The sequence below is a fragment of the Cupressus sempervirens genome, chromosome 10 (assembly GCF_028749045.1).
Source record: "Cupressus sempervirens isolate cs-2001-9-10 chromosome 10, ASM2874904v1, whole genome shotgun sequence".
In the NCBI taxonomy this organism is placed as follows: domain Eukaryota; kingdom Viridiplantae; phylum Streptophyta; class Pinopsida; order Cupressales; family Cupressaceae; genus Cupressus; species Cupressus sempervirens.
The window spans coordinates 433,973,682-433,984,510 of record NC_143127.1 but is presented as its reverse complement, the minus strand read 5'-3'; positions in this window follow the sequence as shown (position 1 = coordinate 433,984,510).

The following is a 10,829-nucleotide window of genomic DNA, read 5'->3' as shown; positions in this document are numbered from 1 at the left end:
CATATATAACTTAGTAGTAACTATGTAATTTTGTATGACTTGGTTAACACTATGAACTGGGATATGAGCTCGGTAGCAACTATAGAGCTCAATAGAAAATTAAACTACTTGACTGAGTGTGAGTCATTAATATAAATTTTTTTATCTCAATGTCAACTATCTCTCCCTTTGGAATTAGTGACAAAAAAAACTTATCAATTCAAAACTAAATGCTTAGATCCAAAATATTCTTTTATTTTCTGTCTAAATCTACAACTCGGTAACATACTCTATTTTTGAGATTTTTCAAAAAAAAAATTTCAAAAGATGTTTTCTTATTATTTGTACATGTGGTAAGCTACTCTACCATACATGTATCTCATTTATACAAATATCTATAGTATAGCTCCCTCATAATATATTTACATATCTCATATACATTACACTTCTCCCCCTTTTTGACATAAATGTCAAAGGTGTATATATATTATGTGGTGATGCCAAAATGTGACAAGAAGTTAGAATGTACCTTCAAAATTAATGCCATGGTCTTATCCTAACTTTCCTATATAACTTTTCTTGAATGAGATGTAATCTAGACTTCAACTAATAGTTCCATCATATGGTCTACTATGGAGAAGTTATCTTCATGGATGAGAGTTTTAGCATGTGCAATGTGTTTCTGCAATGCATCCATGTTTAGAAGAATCATGCCTTGGATGTCTACAAGTGTAGCCCCAATCCTAGCTTCTTCTCTTAATAATTCTACTTGCAAATCAGTCTAAAATCTGATCTCTGAGTAGTGAGCAAAACTATAAATCAGGTCAAAAGACAATTGGTGTGCACTTGCCTTTAAGTCTTCATCTATCTTCGATAATTTATCTTTTAATCCCTAAGCAAAGATAGATGTGTCACATAACTTGCTAAATAATGAAGTTACATTATTTGTAGAGGTTTCCAATGGAGCTAAGAGTAGTAGATAGTTCTACTTGCTGAATAGCAATTTTCTTAGCTACCTATTCTAGTACTTTGTTCTCAAATTTCCTCTCTACCCATTGTAACAACTTTTCTTGTTCATTCAAATCTTCATTTAATTTCTAGACAAATTATCCTAATTAAATTGAAATAGGTTGTGTACTATAAACCTCAATAGTTAGTGCATCAACAAATATGGTCTTTAATTCTTCAAGTACTTGGATTTCTCTATTCTTTTCTATTCTAAGCTTCTGCTGCTTAGCTCTCTTTTGCAATAGTTCACACATTAAGTTCATTTGATCAGGATTTAGATATCCCAATTTAGAATAACTATATATTCATCAAGATCAATTTCTTCTTCTTTAGCCCTATCCTTACTTGAAACTTTAGTACTCGGTTGAGACTTGCTCTCAACTGTCTTTGTACTACTTATTGATACATTTGGAATTGTAACAATTGTTGAAATAAAATGACTAGTAAAAAGAGTAGATATTATCTTGATAGTAGAAAGACCTTATTATTTCATTGTCATATCTAATGATGAAGGCACTAGTTTATTGGTAGATGAAGTGTTGGTCACTTCATCCAATACTATACTTAGATGAATAGGTGTAGAGATTGGTTGGATGCATGATGTTATAGTGGTTACCACAACCAACTAAGCATAAGCTTTCTTTGAGCTTGATGGCATTAAGGCTTTGCTCAAAGAATGAGGAAATGAGGCCATGATTACTACTGTAATGTTTTCTAGATTGGTTTCCTCAATACTTTGAATCTCAGGGAGATTCTCCTCTATAGCTTCATATTCTTCCTTTTCATCATCCAAATTTAAGTCTCCTATTTCCATATCTTCTTATTCATCATGATTGTCATCATCCTTTTCTTCTTCATCATCTTTATCACTAACATGAACAAAAAAATCACCTAGTTGATGAAGTTTGTAAACATTTTTCTATGTACTAGTAGTTGTCTTCACCACATTTCCAATGTCATTTTCTAGTATTATGCATGTGTTCAATTTTAGAGTGAATTTGTCTTCATTTTTCTTCATGGATTCTTTCACTTCTTTTTCACTAAGAATTGGCATGAGTTGCCTCAAATTTTTTCAAATATATCTTTTGCAATTATTTTTGCATTCTCCCATTTTGGCTGTGCATTAAGAACCTGTGAGGAAATCTCATCTCGTGAGTATTTCCATTTACTGAGTTTAGATACTAGGATATCTTCAATTTGTATCTTTTCTTTGGGGTTCTAGTTTCATATCTTAAAGATTTGAAACTGTTCATGCCTAAACCTTCTCATGTCTTCTTCAACCTTTCTCTAAGTATGGGAGGGGGTTTTAGAAGTACAATTTGGTTGTCACCTTCCTCCTCTCCCAACTTTAGCTTCTTCTTTGATCTTTTTTTTATTCTTGTGAATACTGCAGTAGATGACTTGGTAGGTTAGGTAATGATGACTTTACCCTTCTTCGTTAAAGGTTCTTCTTCATCTAATTTTGTCTCTTCATCTTCATCCTCTGCTTCATCTTCTTCCATGTCATCTCCTTTTCCTTCATTCAACAAGAGAGTAGAGCTAGCTTGTTTCATTTTGTCTATTCTCTTCTTTCCTTTCTTTACTACTTGAGGAAGCCTTATTTCCATTTCAATTATAGCTCTGGCATCTTCATAAGTACCAAAATATGTGGTTTTTAGATCCACAAGTTCATTCAAAAGTGCTTCAATAATGTCCTTGGTGTCATCAATGTTAACCTCATAGCTTAGAGGCTTAACCCACACCACTCTAGGTTTGACTACCTGAATATATACTTTTTCACAATCTACCATAAGAAAAATATAATCCTTTTAGTCTTCTACAATTTTCTTGGGTAGCTATTATCCATCTTTTATTTGAATGAATCAAAGTAGCTATCCATGATACTGTCAAATTTGTCACCCATTTCTACTATATATTCAATTATCTGATATAGTACTGGTACATCTTTTCTACATATGACTAAATGTTTAGAAGGGAAGAATTTTTGCACATAGAAGAATAAGAAAGTTAAAAGTGATCCAAAGTTACATGGATTTTTATTTGAAGTTTTGATGCTCTCCATGTTCTTGTTTAGTTAATTAAGTAGCAACTTAGCAAAGTCAAAGGATAGAATGTTCTTCACTATCCTGAAGGCTAGATCAACTACCTCACATGACACACTATTGAGATGACTTGAGCTATAGATCTTATGAGCTATCATGTGAATCCCAAACTTCAGCCCCATGTTAATTACATTTCTTATCTTCATTCCTCTCCCATCCCACTTGGCAAGAGTCTTGTTCTCCAATTATGTTCAACTTATGGTTTTGGTAGTCTTGGCCTTATTTAACATTTGGAGCCCTATGACTTTGTGAATCATTTTCTTTTTTATCTTGATGGGATGCTCAAACCACAATTTCCCATTGTGTACATAGTTGAGGATAAACGTTATCCATTTTATCTGAAAACCTTGGGGCATATGAGTAACATGCTTTAAAACTTTGGTCTCCAAATTTCATGTTTAGGTTTTAGCACACCATCCATCCATAGCTTTTCTTGAGTTTCATCCATTTCTAGGGTTCTAATTTCTTGAATGGAATAGTAGAAATGTGAATGAATTTCGTTAATGGGAAGTACCTAGGGTGGAATCTATGATTGGCATCGAGTTGGGTCAAGTGTCTTTGTGATTGCTGGACTCAATTTGAAGTCTAGTGCCTTCCATTTGACTCCTCAAACCAACATTTTTGATCCTTTCCTAGATTTTCTACTAGAGGATGCCACAATTGATAGGATTTACAGAAACATGGAAATCTTTCAACAATAAATACACTGAACACTTAGAAGCATAGAAATTGCCTTTGCAATTAGCTCTCAAAGATTCACAATGAGAAATGAATTTGATTTCCTTCCGTTTTAATGAATTTCCACTTATCGATCATCATATATGCTTGGTACATTCATTCACTTTATAATAGACTATCTTCCACTCGATCCAACCTTAATGCTTGGTATAGTCATTCCTAGCTCGATATCCATGCAATGTTTTTAGTGTATCTCGATCTTGCTCGGTATCCATGCAATGTTTTTAGTGTATCCTGACCTAGCTTGGTAAGGTCTTGCAACTTTGACTTATCTCGGTGATCCCTTTGCATCTTAAGTACTGATATGGATCTTTCCATCTTACTAGGTGGAATTGATGTAGGATGTCAGCTTCATGATCTTAGTTCCAATCATCCTATGGGAGATCAAGTTGAAACCCTTGAGTCACCCAGTTCTTGAGTGATACTTGCTTCATGACTCTAATTTTCATTCTCATAGGACTTTTAAATCCATTTCTTCTTCATTTTCTTTCTAATATTATCAGGTCTGACTTTCTTTTCATCTTCAACTCTTTCAGTGTTCATATAGTTCTTGGTAAGATTTCCAAGCTCTGTACAAATAAAATATCTTTTTGTGGTGTCTCTTTCTCTCATGTGATGTTTTACACAATTTTCTCCAATGTACTCAAATTCTCCATAGTAGTGTCATCTACACCATGTGTTGTAGTCCCAACCAAATATAGCTTTTACAATCTATTTTGCTAGATTCAATATATTGGTTTTGCATTTAAAATATTTGTGTCCTTGTTTATTGAAACTATAGCATTTAATCTCAAACATAGATTTATCCTTGCATTCACTCACTTTATGTTTATGCTTATTTCAATTATAGCACTTTTCATCAAATCTTGGTTTTCCATTACTCCAACATTTTTGTTTGATGTATGACCTAACTTATCACAATGATTGCAAGTGGGCCTTTGAATCTTTTGAGCTCCTTGCTTGGATAATTCACCTTCTTCTATGTATCCTATTTCTACTTTCCCTTTCTATCTATATTGACTTTGCTCATTTAATCGATTCATGCTTTCTTGAGATTTCATCATCCTCTCATTGGTTTTCCTTTCAGTGTTCAGATCATTCTAAAGTCTTTCATTTTGTGATCTTAGATTCATGAGTTCTTCATTTGCACTAGTGAGTTGATTAATAAACTCTATTTTCTAAATGGATACATGATTGATTTAATTATTCTTCTCCTCTATCTTTTTGATGTCTTTGCCCTTTTGTTCAATAACTTCACATAATCTTATTGATTAGGTTTCATGTTGTCTTTTCAGCTTTCTCACTTCTTATTGGAGAGTAAGATTATTTTCACGTAAATCTTTGACTGCTTCATCAGCCCCACCTGACTTTCTTTTAGGACAAATTTCTTAAATTCTTTCTTCAATATAGAGATTGTCATTGGTTTGTTATGCCAGTCCTTTCCTTCTTTGTAGAGATTGTAAGAGATGCTCCTTTACTTTTCTTATATTTCCAATAGCTAATTCCAAATCTAACTTGTCATTCTCAATAGCCTTTTCTATCTTAGATACATCTATTTCCATTTAATCTTTTATCAAGCTATTAGACTTCTCTTATGAGAACCAAATGCTCTGATACCAAATTTTGAAAGTATTAGATAGACAAGGTTACTAAGAGGAGAGAGGTGAATTAGGAACCAATAGAACTTTATCTTTAATTCATGAATTAATCCTTCATATACATTCTGATCTAATGGCATGCATGAAAGAATGAAAGCAATAAAACATCCATAAAAATTTGACACAAGATATGGTGACTCAAAAAGCTTCCAAATAAAAAGTAAAATTTGGATGGGGATGATACCCACAAGCTTTAGTACTATAGTATAAAGTTGGCCTATTAAGGCTTATAATTGATCACTTCTAATAATCTTCTCTATTGGGAGCAATAAGGACTACTAGGTTCACCTTGTGAAAGGATTTACAAAACATATAATGAAGTATGCACTCAATAAAGAGATTTTACAAAGACTATTAGGTCTACCTTGTGAAAGAATTTAACTGATACACATGTTAGGATGAACTAGTTTCTAATATCAAATCTGCAACTCTAATTTGCTAGTTAAGATTATTTGTAGTGTAAAGATCACCTTGTTGTGATAGATAAATCTTTAATGTTCTGTATGCTACTTGTAGCCTTATCAATTCAAACTTCTACTCTTCATATATACTTCATATTCACCACACATGGATATGATACAATTCATTACAAATATACCAATCCAAATTATAATTCATCAAAGTTGACTACAATATAAGTATTCATCAAAATCAAAAAGTTAGCTCAACTGTTGGTACTAAACCTCTAAAGACAGACTTGGTGATGTTCTGATACTTGGCAACCATTATCAATGCTCAACATCATCATTAACTTTGTAGTCGTAGAAGCTTGGCTCATACTAATCACTTCAAAGTAGCTTGAACTCAGTCAACATTGAATGACTCAGTGAGCACAATGAAAATTGCTATATAAAATGAGTCACTTGGTTGGCACTATGTGGCTTAGTCAACACTAGAAGCATGAGCTTGGTATAGACTAAATAACTTAGTTGACATATCTTAGCTCTATTAGCACTAACATTCCAAGCTCGACATATAGATGAATCACTTGATATAGCTAGTTTGGTAGATATTGGAAAGCATGGATGATACAGTGCAACTCGGTACATATGGTGAAGTTCGGTTTGCACTGTCATTGATCAACTCTATAGAAACTACTTTCCAGATGCTAAATAGAGGTTCTAGAATTTATTAGTAATTGTAGAACTTGATAATGACTATATAACTTGATAGTAACTATATAATACAGTAACACTTGGTTAACACTATGAACTGGGATATGAGCTCAGTAGCAACTATAGAGCTCGGTAGTAGTTTAACCTATTTGACTAAGTTTGAGTCACTAATAAACAAACTTTGACCTTAATGACAACACACTTATTATTTTCTTTCTCTATATATCTTATTTATCCCTAGAATTAATTGAAAATATTAGTCTTGGACATAACTGAAAGTCTTTCTAAACTTATACACAATTTAAGTAAAACCCTAAACCCAATATAACCCAAATCTTGAAACAATTCTTTAAAAAATAATTTTATACAACCTTTTTTACAAGAATAAAATAGTAAATGTTTTAAATATAATATATAAAGAATGAATAAAAATTAGTTTTAAAAAAATTAATTATAATATAAAGACTATTTTATATTCATCATTAAAAAATGAGGTCAAAGAGATGGTGAGAGGAGAAAGAGGATATAGTAAGAGAGAGTTGTGTGTGTGTGTGTGTGTGTGTGTGTGTGTGTGTGAGAGAGAGAGAGAGAGAGAGAGAGAGAGAGAGAGAGAGAGAGAGAGAGAGAGAGAGAGAGAGAGAGAGAGAGAGAGAGAGAGAGAGAGAGAGATTAGGGTGAATAGATGTTGAGAGGTAGATGGAGAAGGGGATAAATAAAGAAGTGAGAGGGAGAGAAATGAAGTAGATAGAGAAAGAGGATAATTAAGGTGATAAATTGTGAGAGGGGAAGTGAGAAAGTGATAAAGAAATATGCGCAATGGAGAAAGAGGAGATGGAGAAATCAAATGGGGAAGTGTATCTAGATGAGATAAAACTCAAGAAAATTGATAATAAGCTTTAGGATAGACATTGATGGTGGAGGGAGGGAGAGAGAGAGAGAGAGATTCAAAATATGGTTTTATTAGCCAGAGAGATGTGAAAAAGTGTGAAGAGGAGAGAGGGTGAGAGAAATGTGTGTGCATGTGTGTGTGTGAGAAGGTGGGGCCAAAATAGGAAGGAATTGATAGAAAGAGAGGAATAGGGAACATTAAAATTAGAGGGAGAGAGATTTGATAAAGTGAGAGAAGTGGGTAGGGTAAGAGATATGTGTGAGTGAGAGAGAGAGAGAGATAAATGAAGAGTGTGTGTGTGTGTGTGTAGAGAGAGAGAGAGAGAGAGAGAGAGAGAGAGAGAGAGAGAGAGAGAGAGAGAGAGAGAGAGAGAGAGAGAGAGAGAGTAATTAAGACATAATACATGGTGAGAAGAGGGTTGGAGGGATAAAGGAAGAAGGGAAAGTGGTAGAGATTAGGTAGGGAGAGAATGATAATAATTAAGGTATGGAATATATACATATGGTGATGTGTGTGTGAGAGAGAGATTGTGTGTGTGTGTGTGTGTGTGTGTGTGTGTGTGTGTGAGAGAGAGAGAGAGAGAGAGAGAGAGAGAGAGAGAGAGAGAGAGAGGGCATAGGCCTAAAGAAATGGTAAATAGTGAAAGAAATGGTAAAATTAACTATATTGGACCTAAGATCTCACTAAACCAAATTGAAATAAAATATATCACTAAATAAAAAATTAAAAATAATCATATGCTAGAAATAAAAAACAAGTCTAATAACAAACAAAATTATATCTTGTATGTAGAACAAATAGACCGTAAATATATTTGAACATTGAAACAACCTAAAGTCTAACCATAAGAATACATCTGACCAAATTTACTTCAAGGAAGTGCTCAAATCATGAACTCTGATACCATGTTAGATTTTTAGGTGACTCTACAACACTCCTAGGATCAAATGATAGACCAAGATAATTCCCATAAGAGATTGGAAAGATAATTTAATGAAGATGCATGAATGTTATTGTTCATACTAGACTTGGTTGACATCTAATTGATTGATTTAAAATGTACACAATGGGCCTCATTATAAAGGAAAGATGATAAGACACAAAGATAAGGAGAAAATAAGATAACACCCACACAAGGTGGAATCACATATCAACCAAATGTTGATCATCCTCCAATAAACATTAAAGTATGTGTGATGACAAGGATGATAATGTGATAAGTGCAGTAAAGGTGGATTGAGATAACAATGATGACCACCTAAAGTGGAATTCTCCTACAACATTTTCTTAATTGAGGTGCAAACTCCTAATTGTCTCAATGAAAAATGACCATGAAATGAATTATCATAAGTAAGCTGAAATAAGTGTAATTAGTGATTATTTAATTACACCAAAAAGAAGAAACATCATTAAAAAATTCCCTAATAGAAAACCATATTGAACCTTAGTAAAACGAGACAATAGATACTAAGTTCAACCTCCATCTTATAAATAATTGATATGATTTGTTGAACACAAAAAAATTCTAACAATAATAAAAAATGAAAAGAAAATCAAACATGAAACTAAATTAAATAATAGTACTAAAATAAATCAAATGCCATCAATAAACCGATTACAAGAAAACAAATTGGTCCCTAAATTTTTAAAAAATTATTTGTAATATAATATTTATCAATTAAATTTTTTAATTTATTAGTTATAGCATTTTAAAAATATTATATTCATAAAGGCTATACATTTAAAGTATTTTAATTTTAATTATAAATATTATTTAAAAATAAAATAGGTAAGAATATATAAAAGATATTGAATTAAATATTAAAATTGATCCTCTTGGGATTTGAACTTTGGTTGGCACAATAATACAACAACATTTCACCACCATACTATATGATAAAACTCTTTTTAAAAGTTATTTTAAAGATGAATAAGGAATAAATTATTAGACATGAAAATTGACAACGAATAATTTTTTGGTCCTTCCTTTTGGCATGCTACTGTTTCTAGCTTATATAATATATATCTAACTATTGGAAGCATGAATATTGATTATATTCCTATGGGGGAGCATTGTAGATATGTTATCATGATGATATGTTACATTCATGACTAAGTTTGTCATTGATGACAACATAGTAGTCTTCTGTGGTATTTGATAGAAGAATAGTGGAAAGATCAAGATGATACAGACAACTAATTGAGTATTCTCACTATCGAAGGTTATGGGGGATACTTCTAAGTATCTAGTAGATGAAGTTAATGTTGGATGAAGAAATGTTAAGTTTGGAAGAAGTTATGAAGGTTTTTCGATGTTTGTTCTGAGATAAAGTTTACAGAGGCATGTTTTGGAAAATTTGTTATATCTCTTAGTAGATTTGTTATTATGATAATCAAGGTTGAGGTTGTAAAGAAGACATATTGAAGATGACATAGCTAAGCTCACTCATCATAATATTACGTGTACATAAAGATATTCAAATTGCAAGGCAGAAGGTTAATGTTATCGCTAGGTGCAACATGTTCTTAATGTGGTCCTATGATAATTAATTGAGAAGGTCTAGCACCTAACTAAGGGAATTTTTTATGGATTCAATATAAATGAAGTACATTTTCCTTTATCATGAAGATATGAAAATGGTGATTGTAAGTAGCAAAGAGAGCGGAATGTGAAGTTGAGAAAAGTAGAGAGGAAGTGAAGGAAACCTCATTACTGAAGTTTAATTATGTGATTTGATGTTTGATATTTGGATTTGAGGTACGTGACCTAGTCTACAAGGTCTGACAGTGATTAGTTCAACTGATAGAGAAAAGGAAAGAGGAACTTAATAGTACATTACTTGTTTGGGTAGTGAACTCTTCTTGTAATTGAAATTGCATCTTTAGGCAGCTGGCTCTTCTTGTATACTTTGTACTACAACTCCTAACATAGTTGGTACAACTCCTAGTAGGCTTGGAATCTCCTAACAAGGATTCAAAGTCTCCTAACAAAGACTCATATGTACTAAATATTGTAATAGGCTCCTAACAAGGTCCATCCTCTAAGAAGGAATATTTATATTAGTACACCATCTTGTGGGCATCATTCCCATCGAGGTTTTCCCTCTGATCAAGGGTTTCCCTAGTTATCATAACTAGTGTAATTGTTTATGTGCAACTTATTATGGTTGTTGTTTACTTTGGTTGCATGGTTAAGTTTATTTAAGGAAAATAAATGTCTTAATTGTTGGATAATTGATTCACCCCCCCAGTTATCTTGGAGGAATATTGTTTATGATAGTAACATGGCCAACCACTTTCATAGAACCTTATCTATGTGAAGCCCATTTAATATTTTTGT